At 44.4% G+C, this 23,994-nt stretch overlaps 1 long non-coding RNA gene across 2 annotated transcripts in view; it reads right to left on the reverse strand.

The window, feature by feature from the left end:
• The window catches only part of LOC122939154, a 39,188-nt gene extending 16,449 nt beyond the window's left edge, over positions 1-22,739 (reverse strand). Inside the window, exons 1-2 of one of the 2 annotated variants that reach the window (XR_006390094.1) lie at positions 22,192-22,739; positions 2,655-2,724 (exon numbers count right to left, since the gene is read on the reverse strand). This is a non-coding gene — a long non-coding RNA (uncharacterized LOC122939154). Of the gene's footprint in view, positions 1-1,507; positions 1,650-2,654; positions 2,725-22,191 lie in introns of those variants that run through there. The other variant, XR_006390093.1, reaches the window with a different exon arrangement.
• Positions 22,740-23,994: the final 1,255 nt, after the last annotated feature.

The raw sequence follows: 23,994 nt of genomic DNA on the forward strand, positions 1-23,994 counted from the left end.
AAACACCGGGTAGAAAATAGAAGTAGGCACATAAGGACTGATTCACATATATCCGCTCTGTAGCATGCTCTGTGTAAGGTATTTATTCTATAATACAGGCAGTTTCTTTGCTGTAAGCACCGTGCAAAATGCCACAAGGGGGCCCACTGAGACTTTATTGCGCAAGGGCCCGCATGAACCGGGAGCAGGCCCTGACTAAGGGGTTAAACAAAAAGCTCCGGAGTGTTGATAAGATATTACCTGTTGGTAATTTCGATGAACATAAGAGGAGCTTAATGGATTTTACTAAAAGGGAGTTACCTTTACTTCCCTGTGACAGGCATTTAGCTGTGCCCTTTGGACAAACACTGTGAGCATACAAAGTGTAAGCTTACTAGAACTGAATGCCAAGTTTAGTGAAGAATGTAAACCTATCTGTGTTTAATTCTCCGGAACAAAAACCTACAATTTCTATAGTTGTTGCTGGCATTCACTCTTTTCAGTTAATCCCCTAGTTCAGATGAAACATGAATACTTCCAGAATTACAGGTATCCTGCTTCATACTTTCAGACCACCAACTTTCTGGACAGTGAAAAAAGGACACTTACAGCTCAATGTTTTAAAAATCCAATCACTGGCTGAGGTGGGTAATGGCTGCGGCCACTCATTGGCTAAGCAGCATTCACAGCCATTTATTGCGTGTCCAGACATTAGCAGTAAGCAGTGTCGGACTGGGGTGCCTAGGGCCCACCAGTAAAATTTATTTTGGGGGCCCACCGTACGAATACATACAAATATTACCTGCTTACATAGCAGATACCAAATGATTGAATATGGGGGTCCCTGCAGCAACTTTGAGAAGGTAGGTCCTGGGGAAAAGAGGATACTGGCAGCTTTCCTCTATACCTAGAAGACATCTCAGCTCTGATATTGTCGATAATAATAAAGTGGGTAATTTCTTTAATAATCTTTAATGTTCATATATGAACATCGGCTGGTTGAGGTGCTGTACATTGAATATATGTATGTAGTCCAGTAAGTTGAAGTCTAATATACAGACAGTAACCAGACAGATCATTTCTGAAGCAGTTTAGTAAGTTTATGAATGCACATTTATTTCCAAGGTCCAAAAAAGGGTCACCCATTTGTCCCTACTTCTGAATTCACAGCAATAAATAGATTTAGCTCTCTTCTCAGTGAAGAAGGATGTTGGAGGAGGGCATTACGTACCATAGTGCTATTAGTGAATATTTTCTATGCAGTGGAGGAAAAGGTTAATAAGAGCTGCCCGCAATGCACTCCTTGGAGATGCAGGTTCTTGACTGTCACATGTGACAAGCAGCTGCCCTCCCACAGGAAGTGAAGAGACAAGAACTGCAGAGAGGTGACTTAAAGGGATTCTGTCACCAGGATTTCACTTACTGAGCTGTTAATATGTCTACATGATTTATATTACAATATACTAGTATTACTGCCCTGTGTCTTGTAATTTGTCTATAAAATCGCTTTTATTAATATGCAAATTACCTAAATAAGGCGCCCAAGAGGCTGTCCGTCTGTCCGTTGGAGCCCAGCCGCACCCCTTCTCCTTGAGCCCAGCACCGCCCCACTGCTAATTTATTCACTCCTGATCGCCGACCTCATATGCCTGGTAAGCTCAGTAAGTGAAATTCTGGTGACAGAATCCCTTTAAAAAGATAAAATGGGTAAAAATTAAACTTTTGTGCATTGATATAGTAAATAATGGTGTGCTTTACTTAAGATATATATTTATTTATTAATTTTTAATTTATGAAATAACCACTTTAATGCATGTAATGTGATCCAGAGAGTTGCTTTAACCATTGCCAACAATTACTTTCTATTGACATCAGCAGCAGCTCTTTTGGCTCTAATCTAAGATCTAACACAGTCTCAATGGTAATCTAGAATAAATGGTAATGTAAAAATGGTAAACATGTCAGACATTTCTTATTACTTGCTGACCATCTCATTTCAAAACCATGCTTCCATTCCTTTGGTCAGGCTTTCTACTTTGAATAGTCAGCTTTTTAATGCACCCCAAACCAGTCAAGCTGTTCAATATTAAGCCATTTTATATACTCTATAATTTATATACTGGTATATAACAAACTCTTTTGTTTCGTTTGTTCCTAAAGGCTTTGTGATACTGAAACAGGAAAGGGCCTAACTATTGCCTAAACTATTGCCACAGACCATAGTTTATGGTTTAATTTATAATTTACTCTAGAGAGAGGTCTACATCTGACATCCACCAAATCTAGATTCATGTATTAGATTCACCCCTCACATCTTCACGTCCACTGGTGGCATAGTTTACACCTCTCCAGCATATCGTTGGCTAGGGGTATTGTGACCTCAGGCGTTTCTTCCTCAGCTGTACATATTGCAACTGAGCGATATCAATAGAAATGGTTTCAGGGGTGGTCCTCATATGTTTTTTGTAGTGTATCAGAACAAGAACAAGAAGTGACAATGTTTTAGCTATATGTGTATTTCAATATGAAGCCTGTATTTGGTCTTTAGACTGGATTTACACATTCAGTTTTTACGCAATGGAAAAAACTGATTTGCTGATGCAAATAGGGGGAACATGGTGTCATTAACCCTCTATTTGCATGTAACAATAAATAAAGATGTGGTCATTACTTACCGAGATATGATGGTACAGGCTGGAGTTCCTCATTGGTGGAAAGGCAGGTGCAGTGAGCTTGTGCAGAAACCTTTAAAAGAAGAGAGAAGATCGTTAGGTTCAGTTGCAGACACAGCAGAGAAGAAAATGCCCCCCCCCCCTTAAAAAAATTAAAATAAAAAAAGTGACGGAATGGGGTAAAGTCGCCAAGGGCGGACTATTATTGTTTGTTTTCATAAATTAAAATTGGTGTTGGTATTATATATATAATTAAAGTTCAATGGTAACATTAGACACCGTGGCCTAATTAATCCAATAATAAATTGATATAGTTGATTTAACATATGTGTTTGGTTATTAATTATAAATATTAAATGGTTAATGGATTCTATGACACCATGTTTGAAGCCAAAAGCAGGAATAAATCATATATGTTGGACACATACAAAAGAAAAGATAGTGAGGGTAATTTACCAAAGTTTTTACCCCACTAATGGGGTTTTAAAAAGTGGAGACCTGACGGTACATAATGTGAGCACAGAAACGGTCAGCTCACAAGATGATGCAGCTAATTACACTCCCCCTACTTCACCCACACAAACAACTACACATCAGAAAAACATACCCCCGAAAAAACGAGGGGAAACTAGTGCTATAGAGTCATCTAACAGATTCAGTCCACTGAAAAATTTGTTTGAGGAAACTCAGGAAAACATGAACCCAAGCTCACAGCCAAATTGTGGAGCAAAAATAAAACAAAATATGAGTTATAGTGCTGCAGTAAAAAGAAAAACTAAACATATGAACTATATACCCGAGAGTCCAATTGAACCAATCATCACTAATAACAAAACAAAAAAAGTATAAAAAAATGATTTTTTTCAACCACAACCATCAAGAAAACGACAAAAAGAGGAAAAAAGGGAAAAAAGAAGTCCAAAAAGGAGATCAAAATAGAGGGTCAAAAAATATATAATCTGAGCCAGTATAAATTAACTAACAATGACATAAAAATATTTGACTCGTTTAACGCTTTAAATACTTTTTTAAGAGAAAAAAATTTGGACTATATAATTCTGTCAGTAATAATAAAAATAAAAATAGTCCAATAAGTAAAATAACCAAAGAAACCAAAAATAGTAATAAACAAAATATTTCCATCAATAACAAAAATAAAAATATATATAATATTGAAAATACAGATGAAGGGAGCATTAAGAATATAAATACTATTTTTTAACATGCACTTGAGGGTAAAATCCAACTTTAACCCCATTAATGAGTACTCAGAGGCATTTAAAACATTTGAAACATTAATATTAAGAGATCTGAGAAAAATAGAAAATAACAGGAAAAAGAAAAGGCAAAGATATCAGTATAATCTAAGTAAGGGGGAATGAGAAAGTATAAAGTCAATACAAAAGAATAATGACTGTCATACGCCCAGCGGACAAGGGCGGAGGCATTGTCATACTGGATTATGCACAATATTTAAAAGAATCTATGAGAATCTTAGGCGACCAGAAAGCATACAAAATACTGAGATCTAATCCGATACAACAATACAAACAATACCTGAATCGACTAGTCCAAAAAGGAAAAAATCAAGGTATCATCACTATAGAAGAGGAAAAGTTTATAAATATACAGGCCCCCAGAATACCAATCTTCTATTACTTGCCTAAGGTTCACAAAAGTGAAACCCAACCACCAAGGAGGCCTATAATATCTGGCATCGGTGGCCTTACATAAAATTTGTCGAAATATGTTGATGTTATCCTGCAGAAGTATTTACAAGGACTACTGGCCTATTTGAAGGATACTCAACACATTTTACAAATATTAGAAAAATGGAAATCAGGTTATATTTTAGGGACTCTGGATGTGATGTCCTTATATACGGTGATTGAAAAAAACAGAGGCAAAGAAGCAGTCGAGTACTTCCTACAGAAAGGAGGGGAACTACCAATGAAGCAAATTGAGTTCATTGGTGAATGCATATTATTTATATTAAATCATAATTTTTAAAATTCGAGGAGAATTTTTACCTACAGACGTGGGGGACCACTATGGGGACCAGATTCGCACCGAGTTTGGATAAAATTTATATTTGGGAAGATGGGAAGAGCCTACCATCTATCCCAATAGTGATCTCCGTGCGAATCTGGTCCTCTGGAGGAGATTCATCAATTACATTGTTTTTATATGAAGTGGGAGCGAGGACACCCTCCTCAAATTTTTTATTGAAATAAATAAAAGCGAATTTTATCTACAATTCACTCCAACCTTCAGTTCAGAAAGGGTAAACTTTTTAGATTTAACAATCAATATTGAAAATAATCAAATTCAGACCCAGACCTACTCTAAACCAACCGATAGCAATAGTTTTATATCACTAGATAGTTGCCATTTACCGGTATGGCTGACTAATATTCCTCACAGTCAATTTATAAGGTTGAGAAGAAACTGCACCGCAATAGAACAATTTTGTAAAGAGGCGGAAGTGTTAGAACAGAAATTTGAGGAGAAAGGATATAAAAAAAACTACTTTGACAAAAATCAAAGAGGAGGTCACAATAATAGACAGAAAAATATTACTGAATAAATCCAATAAAAAACAGATAAACCAAATGAATATGGAAGATGAGATGGAGTGGAGAGTCCCTATTATCACCCAATACAACCACGGTCAGTTTATCCTAAAAATAATCATCAGACAACATTGGGAAATCCTCAGTAAAACAGTATAAAATCATAGGGGATAAAATACCCCCTCTTCCCACGTTTATATTTAAAAAGGCGCAAAATCTGGGCAATTTAATCGCTTCTTCTATTATTAAAAATAGGATTAGGGAATCACAAACTCAAAAAAGCAGAAATGATAGAGCCGGCTTCTTCCCCTGCAAGGTATACAAAGCATGCCATTTGTCTAGACAGACTGAACCATTAAAAACAATAGAGACTGCACACAACACCCACAAAATAGAGCAACATCTAACGTGCCAAAAATAAATAAAAAGTTTCATGGTCATCCACTTTCACGCCATTACAAAGAAAAACATAGAGCGAGGTTTGAAGGGTCAAAATTTGGGGCATTGGAACAGATTATACCAGATTCCAGAGGAGGGGACTTCATTAAATTGATGTCCAAAAATGAAACAAGATGGATCTACAGGTTAAATGCGCTGGCACCTGCAGGCCTCAACCATGAAATTGAACTGTTTGCGTTTACTTGAAGTATTGGACAAAAAGGCACTTACCGTATTTTTCGCCCCATAAGACGCACTTTTTCCCCCCAAAAGTGGGGGGCGAATGTATCAGCTGGAGGAGGGAGGGAGGAGGGGCCGGTGTCATGCAAATGCGGCGGGGCCAGTGCGGTCACTGTACTCCGGCCCCGCTGCTCACTCAGTGCTTTATTGCTTAAACCTTTTATAATAGTAACTTTAATTGACGTTCCGATCCCCAGCCCCATCTGTACTACTTACTAAATGTCCTGTAGCAGGCAGAGCAGGGCGGGCGGGCGGCCGTAACTCACTGACGTCACGTGCCTGCGCCGCCTACTTCATTCATAAAGTAGGCGGCGCAGGCACGTGACATCAGTGAGTTACAGCTGGCCGCCCGCCCTGCTCTGCCTGCTACAGGACATTTAGTAAGTAGTACAGATGGGACTGGGGATCGGAACGTCAATTAAAGTTACTATTATAAAAGGTTTAAGCAATAAAGCAGTGAGTGAGCGGCGGGGCCAGAGTGCTGTGACCTCATCGGCCCTGCCGTATTTGCATGACACTGGCTCCTCCTCCCTCCCCCCTCCCTATGGTATATTAGGGCATCTGTGGATGCCACTATTATGGGGTGGGGTATATATGGATGGCACTGTTATGGGGTGGGGGATCTGTGGGTGACACATATATAGCAGTGCCATCCACAGATCCACCTCCATAAGATTACCATCCACAGATCACCCCCCCCATAACAGTGCCATCCACAGATCACCCCCCATAACAGTTCCATCCACAGATCCCCCCATAACAGTGCCATCCACAGATCCCCCATAACAGTGCCATCCACAAATCCCCTCCATAACAGTCCCATCCACAGATCCCCCATAATAGTGTCATGCACAGACCACCATTAGTTCAAAACCCATCAAAAGCACACCTTTTGGTTAAATATATTTTTTTTCTTATTTTCCTCCTTAAAAACCTAGGTGCGTCTTATGGGCCAGTGAGTCTTATAGAGCAAAAAATACGATAAACACTTGACATAAAAAGTGAGAAGATCCCCCTTAATTCAAATGTATGTAAATGGGACAATTGGAATCTAAACAGATAGTCTGACGTCTGAGAGTAGCGGGGTAATCAGGAGTAGTAATCATGGAAATGGACGCCTACTTAATCATCAGCAGGCGGGACCTAAAACTAACCCTGAGGAAGGAACTCGATAGTTCCGAAACGCATTGGTGTTTTTGGTCCAAGCAGGTTTCCGTACCTAGTGTGACGTCACACGGAGGATTCCGGAGGATTCCCTCCCTAGATTACTATTGCAGGCTTCCCTCATGCGCGAGTGTCACCGTCCGGGACCACGCGGCTGAGAGTAGAAGCTGAAGACTGACCCTACAGCAAGACATCGCTACTATCCTTGTGAGGAACATCAGAAACCACATAAATAGGCAAGTGATGCATCTTAGTCTTATGTATACTGAAGATTGAAGCGCATTATCGTGGTTACTATTATCACTAGCGACACCGCAATTCTAGGGGGAGCACATATCTTTGCAGCAATTTTATTTTATTACACTGCACCTTTCAGCGCGGGTCGAACCCTTTACCCTTTTTTATGTTAATCTAACTTGGAGGTTATTTTGGCAATTAACCCTCTGTCAACCCAGCAGCGGCGCACTCCCACGGAGTGTGAAACTGTGCAGTATCACCTCTTCCTCTGTACGGCAGCGCGGGTTCCAAAGCTGAATTTACTATGCCTCACAACACATTTTTGCCATGGTTTGTAACTTTTTGAGCTGCAACACTTTTCTTAAAATGGCAAGGCAAAGGGAGCGGCTTTGCAGAAACTGGCGTAAGTTATAGCCCCTAGCTGGCGTAGACTTCAGCTTCTGGCCCACAGAGGTCCAGAGATGTGAATAATTTATTACGAGGCATCTTGGGAACACCAGTCTTGATAAATGTCCCTCTGAGTGTCTATTTTCTGAATCCATTCCTGGCTTTAGCTTCAAAAACTGCATTAAAAAAGACTGAAAGTGTAAAGGAGGCTCATCCAGAAGTCTGGATAGTAACACAACAAGCAAGCTTTCTCTGAAATCATCTTAATTAACTAAGGGACAGTTTTTGGCGTTGTAAAATCCCCTGTACCATTGCCAAAAATGCTTTAAAGCCTGATCTTCTTGAGATTTTATAATCTACCTTATAAAAAGGTACTAATAAAGCAGGTTTAGGTGCTTGGTGCTATACATTTATGGCATTCTGCCAGAGTAAGGTATGCATTGTCTTTTTAGAATATTCCATGACTAATATATATGTCAGACTGTTGGCAAGATTGTCAGCAGCAAGGTTTACTAAGGTTAATAGGTCTATAGCAGATACAGACTAAAATGGATTGAGGTCAAATAAATCTACATCTGATAATATCCGGAGATTTTCTTAAACATGCAGACCAGCTAGGGGCGAATTGGCCATAGACCTTACAGGGAAATTTCCCGGTGGGCCGATGCCCAGGAGGCTGCCTGAACCCTCCTCATGGCCGGCTAGTGGAATTTTTTGGGGATGTATTTTGTGCTTCTGGCAGTATTTTGTGATGGACTGTGGTATTTGGCTCTATTGTGGTGGTATAATGTGCCCCAATATGATATTGCTGGCCCTGCCTTCCATCAATTTGGACCCAAAAACAGGGCAACTTTTAGTATTTTTTCCAGGGCCACTTTACGTTCCCAGTCTGCCCCGAGACCAGCCCACTCAACACATAGGAGAGCATTTTCTTTGCACTAAAAATAAGTAAAAAAAATAATGTTTAAGTTTAAAGTGGACCTGCTGTAGTTCTCCCCAATCAGATGCCATCATGCTTTATAATTTTTTTTGTGTTTTTCTTTTGTTTTAGATTAGCCCTTCTTTTGCTCTGCTATGCCCCCCACTTTGTTCTAGCACCTAATATCCTAATGGTTATCAGAGGTACAGGAAGAAGGAGACCTCAGCCGCCGTATTCTTCTCCTTGTCTGTGACGCTGTCCAATCACTGATGACCGCTTCACAGTCAGGGAGAAAATTAGCTCTTTTAGCAAGATTTGGTAAATCTAACGAGAGTACTATGTTCACTTTCATAGCTTGTTCTCATTAGATTTACCAAATCTAGCGAGTAGAGCTCATCTTCTCCCTGACTGGGAAGCGGTCAGCAGTGATTGGACAGCGTCACAGACAGGGAGAAGAATATGTCCGCTGAGGAGAGCTGAGGTCTCCTCGACTCTGCACCTTTCCTACTCATTAGCATATTTTGTACCAGAACAGATCGAGGGGGGGGGGGGGGGTATTAGCAATGGTATCTGCTAGAGGTGGATTACAGATGAAGGTATTAGAAAAAAAAAACTCATGACAGGTCCTCTTTAAAGTTAATTGTGATGCAATACCATTCTACACAGTACAATAAACTCTGATGATACTTAATCTAGGAAAGGTTTTCATTCGGACAATTTTGCCCCATAGTGTTGCGCAAATATGTTTTTAGGAGAACAAACAACACTTTAAGCAAAGTATTACTTTACTGAGAGAGTAGTGGATGCATGGAATAGCCTTCCTGCAGAAGTGGTAGCTGCAAATACAGTGGAGGAGTTTAAGCATGCATAGGATAGGCCAAAAGCCATCCTTCATATAAGATAGGGCCAGGGGCTATTCATAGTATTCAGTATATTGGGCAGACTAGATGGGCCAAATGGTTCTTATCTGCCGACACATTCTATGTTTCTAGGTTTCTATTGATATTAGAACAGGCAAGCTGATTTGCTCAGCAATAGACTTCCAAAGGAGTTGGTGAAGAATAGTTTTATCCGGAGCCTTCCAAAGAATATTAACATGAAGCAACTATGGAATTCATAAAGTAATCCCAGTGGATGTTGTGGGAATAACTGTATAAACTCCTAGATTGTCCCTACCAGTAAGCAGGGTATTCACGTTGAAAAGGTTGGCCTGGCTTCACAGCCATTCCCTTCTTTTGTCCCTAGTATATGCTATATACGCTATGTATATCTACTGCTGCAATTGCTGTACAAGCCTGGTGAAAGAAAACGGGGGAAAGGCTCCGGTATTGACCCTAGATTGTCCCTACAAGAAAAGCCAGGGTGTTTGGACAGCCTGGCCATGTGGGAACCTGTTCCTAAACTGTCCCCTGTACCACAAACTTAATCAGGCAGTCATCATGCCAAACCAAAATAAAAGGAGGCAGGTAGCCAGTCAGGGAAACCAAACCAATATAAAGTGCCTGTGAAGCATCACAATAAAATGGTTGCATTTCCATGCTTGGCAGCTACATTGAAGATTAGTGAGGAGGCAGCCTGTACAGCAGCTTCTACTAATAGGATTTAGTTGGAGAGCGGACCGGTGATCAGGGTGGTTTCTGGGCAATCGCATATGCTCCTGTTTGTGCTTCTGCACTCCCACAAAAAAGCATTACTATGTAGGGATAGGGCATTATAAAAGAAGCTTTATTTCAATAGACATGCAATAAAAATACTGCTACATTTTCCTCTCTGGTAGCGCCTTCTGCTGTTTAATCTGCGGTTGCAATTATGGTCCACCTTTTCCTTCATTCAGTGGTAGACCAACATGCTCAGTGTCCGGTCACCTTCTTCCTCTCAGTGGCAATTTAGGGATCTCATAGAGAAGCAGGTAAAGCACCCCTGATAACTTTCATTCTTCCCTACTTCTAAATTCATATGAATACATCTCTCTTAACGCTGGGTTCACACCTGAGCGTTCTGAAAGGAGCGCTCTGTATGCGCGATTGCACCAGCGTTTGCAATCGCGCATACAGAGACAAGCGAAAGCCCATTGTGAGAACCATTCCCATAGGGAAGCATTGGTTTCTCCTTGTTGAGCGTTTTACAGCGCGTAGGAACGGTTCACACGTTCAGGTGTGAACCCAGCCTTAGACAGTGGAGAAGGAAATCGGGTGTGGAGGGTAATAACACACCATAGTGCCATTTATTAATGCAATTTCTGGTGCTTTGTGAGGGAGACTATTTTTTATGAAGGTGAGGAAGACAGGAGAACATAGCTTGTGCAACTGGGGTGGGCAGGGATAGAACTGATTGCAGCGCACTCTTAGGAGATGCAGGTGAAATGGTCAAAAACTACACCGGAGAGCAGTGTTTTTTGTTTTTTTTTTAATAATGGTGTGCTTTACTCTAGATATTTTTTATTTCGTGCTATAACTCCTTTAAGAAAAATTCTGACCAATTGCAATGTAGAAGACCTCTCCTGCAGAGACATCCTAAGGCTACTTTCACACTTGCGTTCGGTGCGGATCTGTCTGGTATCTGCACAGACGGATCCGCACCTATAATGCAAACGCTTGCCTCCGTTCAAAACGGATCCGTCTGCATGACAGCTTTTTCACATCTGAGTTTTCACATTGTGAAAACTCAGATCCAACAGTATATTCTATTAACACAGAGGCGTTCCCATGGTGATGGGGACGCTTCAAGTTAGAATATACTAAGAACTGTGTACATGACTGCCCCCTGCTGCCTGGCAGCACCCGATCTCTTACAGGGGGCTGTGATCCGCACAATTACCCCTCAGGTGCCGCACTGGCCAGCAATGAATTTAATACAGGGGAGAGAGGGGGGGCCGCACTGGCCACCAATGAATCTAATACGGGGAGGGAGGGAGGGGGGCCGCACTGGCCACCAATGAATTTAATACAGGGGAGGGAGGGAGGGGGGCCGCACTGGCCACCAATGAATTTAATACTGGGGAGGGAGGGGGGGGGCCGCACTGGCCACCAATGAATTTAATACAGGGAAGGGAGGGAGGGGGGCCACACTGGCCACCAATGAATTTAATACTGGGAAGGGAGGGGGGGCCGCACTGGCCACCAATGAATTTAATACAGGGGAGGGAGGGGGGGCTACACTGGCCACCAATGAATTTAAAACTGGGAATAGATCGGGTGCTGCCAGGCAGCAGGGGGCAGTCATGTACACAGTTCTTAGTATATTCTAACTTGAAGCCATGGGAACGCCTCTGTGTTAACTGGGGTGGGCAGGGATATTCTAACTTGAAGCGTCTCCATCACCATGGGAACGTCTCTGTGTTAGAATATACTGTCGGATCTGAGTTTTCACGATCTAACTCAAATCCAATAGTATATTCCAACATAGAGGCGTTCCCATGGTGATGGGGACGCTTCAAGTTAAAATATACCATCGGATTGGAGAAAACTCCGATCTGATGGTATATTAATAGGGACTCCTGACTTTACATTGAAAGTCAATGGGGGACGGATCCGTTTGCAATTGCACAATATTGTGTCGATGTCAAACGGATCCGTCCCCATTGACTTGCATTATAAGTCAGGACAGAACCGTTTTGCTCCGCACGGCCAGGCGGACACCAAAATGCTGCAAGCCGGGTTCGGGTGTCCGCCTGCTGAGCGGAACGGAGGCGAAATGGAGCCATACTGATGCATTCTGAGCGGATCCGCATCCACTCAGAATGCATTGGGGCTGTACGGATCTGTTCGGGGCCGCTTGTGAGAGCCTTCAAACGGAACTCACAAGCGGAGCCCCGAACGCAAGTGTGAAAGTAGCCTAACTTTCATCTACTGAAGGAATAGGAATAGCTTTGCAGCCATTTTAGGATCCATTGAAACCCATGTTTTACCTAGAACTCTCTCCCTACCTGGATGCAGTTTGTTTTAAACAGTACACCCTCCTGAAGCTAATTTTCAGTGCATGTGACACGTGTTTAACACCTTAAGTGCAGGTCCCATTTTTGGTTTTGCATTTTCGTGTTTTTTTTTTTCCTCCCCACGTTCCAATAGCCATAACTTCTTTAATTTTCAGTTAATATAACCATATAATGGCTTATTTTTTGCGGGATAAGTTATATTTTTGAAGGGCACCATTTAATTGACCATGTCTGTTATGGGTACGTCACTGTGGTTGAAGGGGTGATAGAGGTCGTCTCAGGACAGACATTGGTGGCATATCACTAGAATATATAATCAGTGCCCAGTTAGCGGGCGCTGCACTCTTTCACCCTTGTGATTGTTAGAATGAAGTTACAGTAGCAGTAGAAAAGCAATAAGCCACTTCTTATTTAGAAATTCACATTCTTTTTAAACATCTTCCAAATTTATTAGCTTGTAAAAATGTTTGAAAATCAACTTGTAACAAATCATCTTCCCAACATACAGTATATTGTGTAAATGCCAACAATATGCCAAGCACAGCTGAATATATTTACTGCACTCATTCAATTATTCACACAACATATGTTAGGAACATGAAATGCTAGTGAGGGGGGATTGTTAAAGTTTTATCTTTTGCATTTTATTTTTGTTTAGATGTTATTTGCTCATGTACTAAACTTTAAATCTATATGGGATATACAATAACAGAAACCCACAACGAGTTTATAAACCCACATTCTAAAGAGCATCTGTAAGTAGGATCAACCCTATTAAATCAGGCCTAATGCTTGTTAGGTTTGATCCTGCTGAGTAAATTATATCTCAGTTAGGCCTCTTGCACACAACCGTATGTATTTTGCGGTCTGCAAAAAAATGGATCCGCAAAAAATACGGATGACTTCCGTGTGCATTCCGGAACAGCTGGCCCCTAATAGAACAGTACTATCCTTGTCCGTTATGCGGACAATAATAGGACAAGTTATATCTTTTAGCAGAACGGATATACGGAAACACGGAAACAGAATGCATGGAGTACATTCAGGTTTTTTTTTTTTGTGGAACTATTGAAATGAATGGTTCGTCATACAGATCTCAAACGCAAACCGCAAAAACGGAACGGAAACGGAAATAAAATACATTTGTGTGCAAGAGGCCTTATGTAGATCTGTTGGGTCATTCCTGAGTAACTTCAGTTTTGTATTAACATGTAACTGAGGTCTACGACACATTTGTCAATAGTGTAACCTGTGTTACACTAGCAGCCCATGCCTGCCTGCTCCATCTATTGCTTCTCCAGAGGTTTGGACCCGCATGCTCCTCTCTGCCTGCCAGCAGTGGGTCCGACTGCCAGCAAACCTACCTGTCAGTGATGTCTGTATTCACCAACTAGTGCCACTAAGGACATTGTGGTGACACTTGTATACCTCTCAACCCTCTGGGATCCGTTAGGACAATCACCTAAAACCGCAACAGGGAAGAAAAGTCCAGCTGTCTGTGGATGACACTTTTATAGAAAGGGGGATCTGTGTATGACACTGCTATGGGGGGGATCTGTGGATGCCACATACCGGGTATAGCATCTTATGCTATATGTGTCATCCACAGATCCACCCCATGACAGTGTCATCCCCATTTCCCCCTCCATAACAGTGTCATCCCCATTTCCCCCTCCATAACAGTGTCATCCACAGATCCCCCTCCCCGCCTCTCACAGGAGTGTACATTTGACATTTCTAAACCGTAATCCATATCCTGCAGTAACTTTAACTTTAAATCAGGATTCAGCAGCCGCTCATCTCTACTAGTACCTTAACCTTACACCACTCGGCTAGCTTCGGTAACAGGGCCAGGCTACAGCCTACAGGTACTGCCTGTTAGTTGTTATCGAGCGAGCGCTCATTTCTGCAGGTCAGAGGATACGGATTACAGTTTAGAAGAAATGTACACTCCTGCGAGCGGTCCAGACCAGTGGCGGATCCAGAGCCTGGTCTCGGGAGAGGCACTTCCAGATTATTTTCTGTCCGCCGCCACAGAACAAGGGTGCTTATAGAACAGACTTCACAGTGTAGCGGTATACTGTATACTGTGTGGCACAGTGTAGCGGTATATTGTATATCGTGGGGCACAGTGTAGAGGTATACTGTATATTGTGGGGCACAGTGTAGCGGTATACTGTGTATTGTGTGCACAGTATAGAGGTATACTGTATACTGTGTGGCACAGTGTAGCGGTATACTGTATATCGTGGGGCACAGTGTAGAGGTATACTGTATATCGTGGGGCACAGTGTAGAGGTATACGGTATACTGTGTGGCACAGTGTAGAGGTATACTGTGTGGCACAGTGTAGAGGTATACTGTGTGGCACAGTGTAGAGGTATACTGTGTGGCACAGTGTAGAGGTATACTGTGTGGCACAGTGTAGAGGTATACTGTGTGGCACAGTGTAGAGGTATACTGTGTGGCACAGTGTAGAGGTATACTGTATATTGTGTGGCACAGTGTAGAGGTATACTGTATATTGTGTGGCACAGTGTAGAGGTATACTGTATATTGTGTGGCACAGTGTAGGCTATATGTGTATAACATAAACATATTTCACATGAACACTTACAGTTACTTGGCCCTTGGGGATCTCAGACGCCACTTCCATACTTTGTCCGGGGGCTTGGCGGAGCTGATGTGTTTTATCCTAATGAGAAAGATTTCATAATAAGGATTTGGAGAAGGGGCAGAGGGACAGCAGAGCAGGGAGAGGCTGGTGCTGCTACTAGGGGGTCATACCATGGGGGAGTAATAAAGCCCACCATTATGCCCCCCAGTAGAAATAATTCTCCTTATAATGTGACAATGCAAAAAATACCCCCTTATGCCCCCAGTTGAGCTAATGTCCCCCATAATGTGCCAGTATAAAATACCCCTATATAGTGCCCCCAGTAAATGCCCCCCTTCCTCCTAGTGCCCCCCATAATGTACCAGTATAAAATGCCCCAGTAGATGCCCTCAGTGTCCCCCATAATTTTGCAAGTATAAATTACCCCTTCTTAGTGCCCCCGTAGATGACTCCATAGTACTCCTCTCCCCCCTTCCCCATAGTACCCACCATAATGTGTCCCAGTATAAAATGCTACTGTACAGAGCCCCCCATATAAAACACCCCTTCTTTGTGTTGCCTCAGTAGATGCCCCTATAGTGCCCACCAATAATGTGCCAGTAATAAGCCCCCCATTACGTGCCAGTAATAAGCCCCCCATTACGTGCCAGTAATAAGCCCCCCATTACGTGCCAGTAATAAGCCCCCATTACGTGCCAGTAATAAGCCCCCCATTATGTGCCAGTAATAAGCCCCCCCATCATGTCCCAGTAATCATGTGCCATTATTAAGTCGCCCCCCATTACCTGTCAGTAATAAGCCCCCCATTACGTGCCAGTAATCATGTGCCATTATTAAGTCTCCCCCCCATCATGTGCCATTATTAAGCCCCCCCCCATCATGTGCCATTATTAAGTCCCCCCCATCATGTGCCATTATTAAGTCCCCCCCCATCATGTGCCATTATTAAGTCCCCCCCATCATGTGCCATTATTAAGTCCCCCCCATCATGTGCCATTATTAAGTCCCCCCCATCATGTGCCATTATTAAGTCCCCCCCATCATGTGCCATTATTAAGTCCCCCCCATCATGTGCCATTATTAAGTCTCCCCCCCCATCATGTGCCATTATTAAGCCCCCCCCCCCATCATGTGCCATTATTAAGTCCCCCCCATCATGTGCCATTATTAAGTCCCCCCCCATCATGTGCCATTATTAAGTCCCCCCCATCATGTGCCATTATTAAGTCCCCCCCATCATGTGCCATTATTAAGTCCCCCCCATCATGTGCCATTATTAAGTCCCCCCCATCATGTGCCATTATTAAGTCCCCCCCCCCGTCATGTGCCATTATTAAGTCCCCCCTCCGTCATGTGCCATTATTAAGTCCCCCCCATCATGTGGCATTATTAAGTCCCCCCCATCATGTGCCATTATTAAGTCCCCCCCATCATGTGCCATTATTAAGTCCCCCACCCCTTCAGTATCACTATTGTAAGGAAAAAAAAAAAAAAAGAACACTTATACTTACCTCAGTGGCAGCGATGCGATGCAGGCCTCTTCTGGTCTGTGTCCCACGCTGTATGGCTCAGGCAGCGCGATGACGTGATCGTGCCGCCTGCGCCGGCCTCTGATAGGCTGCTGGCGCTAGGCCGGCAGCCTATCAGAGCAAGGGGAAGGGACACGCCTCTCCCTCCCCTGCACCGCCGCTGGCACAGGCAGTAGTAAGGAGATGAGCGCAATGGAAGCGCTCATCTCCCTGTGCCCGGCGGCGGCAGCTCACTTTGGGGGGGGGGCGCATTTTAGTTGGGGGGGCACATGGGGGGGCCGAGCATGATGTAGGGGGGGCCGTGGCCCCCTCTGGCCCCCCCTGGCGACACCACTGCTGAAGAGGCAGCTACAGTTGAATACAATGGCCGTCACCTCCCTGCTACGCCATTCTTCAGCTATGTGCTCCCCAGCAGGCGCATCAGTGACATCATTGTTCCTGCTATACTGAGCAGAAGAGAGCACGAGCGCGAGATGATGTGTTCAGTTCATTGGGGGCTAGGTAAATGTAACTTTAATTTTATTTAAACTAAGGGGCAGCACTACTGTAAGGGGGCATTAAGGGGACAGCACTATTATGAGGGGACACTAAGGAGGCACTATTGTAAGGGAGCACTAAGCGGCAACATTAGTTTGATGAGGTATTAAGGGGGCAACAGCCTTTTGAGGAGGTACTAAAGGGTCATTCTTCTTGTGAGGGGCAGGAAGGGAGCATAACTACTGTGTCGGGGCAATAAGGGGAATACCTTCTGTGTGGGGGCACAAAGGCAGCATCATTACTGTGTGGAAGCATTCTTACTGTGAGGGACACTAAGGGCACTGATAGTATGGCCAGGCGAAAGCTTAGAAGTTAACACCTCCAGACAGTCCTAACAAAGGATATTTCAGGCCCATGAGTGTTATCCTCCGCTCCCGGCTCAAGGATGTGGAGGAAGAAATTAGGCAGACACAGTTGTAACTACAAAACAATGGCTTTGCTGATCCCTTTTGAGGCAACAAGCTTTGTGGTTACAGAGGGGGTCATTTAGTATACTTAAATATGCCTGTATTAGGCGTATTTCAGTCGCAGATGGCAGCGCAATGGACACACCGCCAGCTTAGGGCTTTATTAAGACCGGCGTCTAAAATGCCGGTCTTAGGCTACTTTCACACCTGCGTTCAGGTGTCCGCTCGTGAGCTCCGTTTGAAGGGGCTCACAAGCGGCCCTGAACGCAGCCGTCTGGCCCTAATGCATTCTGAGTGGAGGCGGATCCACTGAGAATGCATCCGCCTGCCAGCGCTCAGCCTCCGCTCCGCACAGTGAGCGGACACCTGAACGCTGCAAGCAGCGTTCGGGTGTCCGCCTGGCCGTGCGGAGGCGAGCGGATCCGTCCAGACTTATAATGGAAGTCAATGGGGACGGATCCACTTGAAGATGACACCATATGGCTCAATCTTCAAGCGGATCCGTCCCCCATTGACTTTCAATGTAAAGTCTGAACGGATCCGCTCAGGCTACTTTCACACTTAGACATTTTTCTAAGTTATAATGCAGACGGATCCGTTCTGAACGGATGCAAACGTCTGCATTATAGGAGCAGATCCGTCTGATAAAACATCAGACGGACCGGCTCCGAACGCTAGTGTGAAAGTAGCCTTAAAGGGAACCTGTCACCGGGATTTTGTGTATAGAGCTGAGGACATGGGTTGCTAGATGGCCGCTAGCACATCCGCAATACCCAGTCCCCATAGCTCTGTGTGCTTTTATTGTTTAAAAAAAACTATTTGATACATATGCAAATTAACCTGAGATGAGTCCTGTCCCTGAGATGAGTCAGAGCTTGAAAATATGACTCTTCTCTGGTCACACAAGTAAGATAGGACTCTTTTCTGTTAATTTGCATAAAAGGCGGGAAGTACAAAAATGCATAATACTTATTGAATTCGTCTGTAAATGAAATTAAAAGTGTAATTTGTATGTTTAGGGTAACACAATGAACATTTAGAAACGCTCAGTGAGGGTAGCATAGTGGAGGTGACAGACAACAGATTTATTCTCTCTTGTTCTGGCTCGCTCTGCTTTGCAGCAATGATGATGGCTTTTCTGCTTTTCTGCCACTGTAATGCTCTTTGTGGTGCAATTCTGCGCGATCTGTACTTGTGTCTCTTTAGGTCGTTGTATCTCTCTCTTTCTTGCATCACACTAACAATCACTTTGTACCGATCCCTAGCTGCTTCAGGTTGCAAGAGCTAGGAAGTGCAATTCGGCTACCCCTGCTCCAGACTCTCCCTATCCACTGTGATGCTCAGCTTGTGTACCCTTATGTTAAGTGCCACACACTTCCACTTGCTGACTGGCCTAAACACAGGAGTATTGCTGGATCTGTCTTCAGCAGCAGCTTCCCCAGCCCATCCTTTCTCTATGCCTGCTTATTACTGACACAAGGTATGCGGCGCACTGCTATATGTCATCTCGCAGACAGGGCCGTTTCTAGGGGCGGGCGGGACGGGCGGCCGCCCGGGGCGCTGTCAGAAGCAAGGGGCGCCCGTTGAGGTAAAAAATAAAAATAAAAATTTGGTTATGTAGGACGGTAAAGGTTCGGACAGCCGGCCGGCGGCGCCCCTCATGCTGAGCCTCCTGAGCGGCCGGCTCAGTGCTGCGCAGCCTGCCTGCACTGCAGACTGCTGAGTTGTTAATGTAGCGTGGCCGAGCTCTGTTCGGTCCGGCCCGGGGTACAGGAGCATTTGTTTCCTGTACCCGGCCGGACTGAAAGGAAGTGCACACTAAGTGAGCACTTCCTGTCAGCCGGGTACAGGAAACAAAAGCTCCTGTACCGCGGAGCGAACAGAGCTCGGCCACGCTACATTAGAGGTGACATTGACAAGGGGGAGGAGAATGAGAGTGACAAGGGGGATGGGGAGAGTAGAATGAGAGTGACAAGGGGGGGGGGAGAAGAGAGTGACAAGGGGGGGGGGGAGAAGAGAGTGACAAGGGAGGGGGGAGAAGAGAGTGACAAGGGGGGGGGGAGAAGAGAGTGACAAGGGGGGGGGGAGAAGAGAGTGACAAGGGAGGGGGGAGAAGAGAGTGACAAGGGAGGGGGGGAGAAGAGAGTGACAAGGGAGGGGGGGAGAAGAGAGTGACAAGGGAGGGGGGGGAGAAGAGAGTGACAAGGGGGGGGGGGGAGAAGAGAGTGACAAGGGAGGGGGGGGGAGAAGAGAGTGACAAGGGAGGGGGGGGAGAAGAGAGTGACAAGGGAGGGGGGGAGAAGAGAGTGACAAGGGGGGGGGGGAGAAGAGAGTGACAAGGGAGGGGGGGGGGGAAGAGAGTGACAAGGGAGGGGGGGGGGGGAAGAGAGTGACAAGGGAGGGGGGGGGGGAAGAGAGTGACAAGGGAGGGGGGGGGGAGAGAGTGACAAGGGAGGGGGGGAGAAGAGAGTGACAAGGGAGTCTGCAGAGCCAGACCAAGAGCCAGACTGCAGCCAGAGACCAGATAATCTAATTGTCCTGGTGGTAAGTAGACAATGCAATATGTGTATCATTTAATTGTTTAGTTATTAATACTACATTTTGCGGACCGCACATTGCCGGCACTAAGAGAATATGCCTATTCTTGTCCGCTATTGGGGACAAGAATAGGACATGTACTATTTTTTTTCAGGATCGGAATTGCGGATCCGGGTCCGCAATTCCGGATCTGATAAGGGGGGGGGGCGTCAATTTTTATCTTGCATAGGGAGGCAAAAATCCTTGCACCGGCCCTGGTCAGACTTACTGACGTCACGCGCCTGATCCTCCCACTAGGCGGTGCAGGCGCGTGACATACAGTGAGTGAGTGAGCGCCGCACTGCCTGCCTGTTACCGCCCGCCCTGAGCCCCTGAGCAGTGCTGATGCCTGCTGTGAGGCGAGTGATGGTCTGGGGGGGCATTAATTACAATGGGGGGGGGCATTAATTACAATGGGGGGGCATTAATTACAATGGGGGGGCCACTGTGGGAGACATGAAAATGGGGGCCACTGTCACTGTGGGGGACATTAAGTTTAATAAGGATCACTATGGACATTATTTAGAATGGAGGCTGCTGTTGGTGTCATTACTCATTATAACTGTATAATGTCTGATAGGCCTAGTCCTGAGCTGAGTTATATTACCCTGCCCATGCCCTGTATAATAATGTACCCATCCCTGATACCCCTTAGTTATATTACCCCGCTGGAGTAATATAACTAAGGGGTATCAGGATACATTATTATACAGGGCAGGGTAATATAACTCAGGACTAGGCCTATCAGACATTATACAGTTATAATGACATCCACAGCAGCCTCCATTCTAAATAATGTCCATAGTGATCCTTATTAAAAATAATGTCCCCCCACAGGCAGGCAGTGCGGGCGGCAGGGCTTACTCACTGTACCTCACGCAATGCGTGACGTACAGTGAGTGAGGTGAGCACCGCCGCCCGCACTACCTGCCTGTCTGTTACCGCCTGCCCGGAGCAGTGCTGAGAAAGAAGCCTGCTGTGAGTGAGAGCCTGAGTCTATGGGACAGTGGGTCACTGGGTGCGTCACTGTGACCGTCCGTGCAATTTTTACAATAGGGACACTTATTTCATCGAGCAGTTGTGAGGGGGGGGGGAGTTTTTTTGACACTCGCCCTGAGAGAAATTTTACCTAGAAACTGCACTGCTCGCAGACATGCTCTCACTATAGCTCGAGGATCTCCTTAAATAGAACATGTGATCAAAAAGGTCCAATAACATTATTGGCTACTAAGAGGCAGCAAAACTTTGCTGCTTCCAACATGCGTATATACAGTATAATGCAGTACATACAGTACAATGTATATACATTTATATATACAGTGCAGTCCATTATCAACCGTGCTTTTCTCACTCTCCCAAATGTAGCTTACCTTTAAAGGGGTTTTCTAGGAGTTTGACACCGATGACCTATCCCCTGGATAGGCCATCAGTATCTGATCTTTGATGGTCAGACACCCGGGACCCCTGCCGATCCACTGTTTGAGAAGGCACCGGCGATTACTGTAGTGCCACAGCTTTCCCTAGGCCATGTGACATCACGTTCATTGGTTACATGGCCTAGGAGCAGCTCAGCCCCATTGAAGTGAATGGGGCTGAGCTGCGATACCAAGCACAGCCTACTGTGGGCGCTGGTGCATTCTCAGACAGCTGATTAGGAGGATAGGTCATCAGTATAACACACCCGGAAAACCCCTTTAATGTGCACTGCATCCTGCCAAAATCAATATGACTCCTCCAGTATGCAGATATGTCCAGGGCCTATACACACACACACAGCGTATAATATATATATATATATATATATATATACTATAATATAATATATACTCATGCCATACCTGTTAATAGCACTTTTTCTGGCTTTTCCCCACTAGTGTAAGGCCCACATTAGTAGTATGTAACACAACACATTACATATAACAAATGGCATGGCAACATACATGCAAGTTACATAACAAAGCATGGAAATAACATAACATACATTAGCAGCATATTCTTCAGTAATTTGGCATGTCACAGTTAACAGTTCAACTTTAGTGCAGCAGCCACCAAAATGAGCTTTTTTGTGCACTCATTGACTTCAGTGGGTCCATGGTCTGCATTTGTAACCAAGAATGGGATATCTTCTATCTCTTGTGGAATGAACATATGGATGCGGAAAGCACATCGACAGTACTCGGACTTGCAAAATACATGCGGTCGTGTGGATGCTCCCTAACCCATAGTAACGACTCAACTATGAAGGATACATAGTTTTCTTGTAACAGGGATGAGGCTGTTTCCATCCTCCTTCACTCGGTCAGTCATGGTGCTCAGATGTCCAGCCACTCCAGAGGTCCAGCTGATTGTCCGCTTAGGGGAGGTTTAGTGCAGCCAATCTGGGAACTTGGCTCTTTATTTGAATCTGCTGTGCTGTTTATCCAATGCCAGCTATTGTCCTTCATTCTGGTGTGCTTGATTATTGGTTTGACTTCCTATTTCCTGACCCGACTTGTCTCTTTTCTCCTCTGGATTAACCCTTGCAGTTCTTAGACCTCGCTCAGACCCTGACTCTAACGTAGGATTCCTTCTAGCTCTGACCTTCCTCTGATTATTTGGCATTGACTCCTGAGGCTTGTCTGTTTCCTCTTATACCTGTTTGCTCCACCAGTCAGCGGCTACTCTGCAGGGACAACCTAGGGTTTTGAAGCAGCCAAGTCCAACCTCCTTGTGTGGGGCAGAGTTAATACCTTTGGCCCCTTAGACTCAGGTATCCAGAGTGGCCAGAGCAAAGCCTGACTATGGAAGTGCAATTGCGAAACAGGTAATACTCCACAGTACCATTACAGAGAGCTGATTTATTCTGCAGCAAGAGCAGAGTGATTATACTAACTACTAAACCAACTGTGAGAATAGGAAAATTGACTTCCCGAAAAAAACTTTTTTCCTTAAGTCCGAAGCATCACCTATGGGACATGTCCTACAGCAGAACCTACTCCACAGCATCAAGTATTTAAAGAGGACCTGTTGCCATGAAATGCAGTGAAATCAGTAGACATAATGTTATAGGGCAGAAGTTGCTGATTCAGTAAATCCTTTCTGAGCTCAGTAGCCAGGCGGGCTGTCATATCAGTGACTAACAGCTATACACAGTATACACACTTAGGGCTCATGCACCCGAATGTATTTTCTTTCCCTGTCCGTTCCATTTTTCTTGTGGACTGTATGCGGAACCATTCACTTCAATAGGTCCGCAAAAAACGGAAGTTACTCTGTGTGCATTCTGTTTCCGTATTTCCATTCTGAAAATAAATAGAGCATGTCCTATTGTTGTCCGCATTACGGACAAGGATAGTACTGTTCTATTAAGGGACAGCTGTTCTGTTTCGCAAAATACGGAATGCACACGGATGTCATCCGTAATTTTTTGCTGATCCGTTTTCTGCAGACCGCAAAATACGTACGGTTGTGTGCATGAGCCCTTTCACAGAGAATAACATCAATCAATGATAAGATGGGAGAGAAACAAAGAGGTAAATATACTTCCTCAACCAAACAGGTTTTTATCATGCCCTGCACTGTCTTTAAAAAGTTGCAAAATAGGACCTTTGTGACTTTTAGAGCTTGTTAGCACAAACATTTTGTGACATTTATACACCACTCATTCCAGTTTTGAAACGTAGGTAGGAAAATGGGCATGGTTAGCCTGACAAACTGATTTAAAGCCCCCCTGTCAGCATGATTAACCCTATTAAACCAGGCATATTGCCTGCAACTCACAGAATTTAGGAATAAACTCCCAATA

Source organism: Bufo gargarizans, chromosome 5 (genome assembly GCF_014858855.1).
Source record: "Bufo gargarizans isolate SCDJY-AF-19 chromosome 5, ASM1485885v1, whole genome shotgun sequence".
Lineage (NCBI taxonomy): Eukaryota > Metazoa > Chordata > Amphibia > Anura > Bufonidae > Bufo > Bufo gargarizans.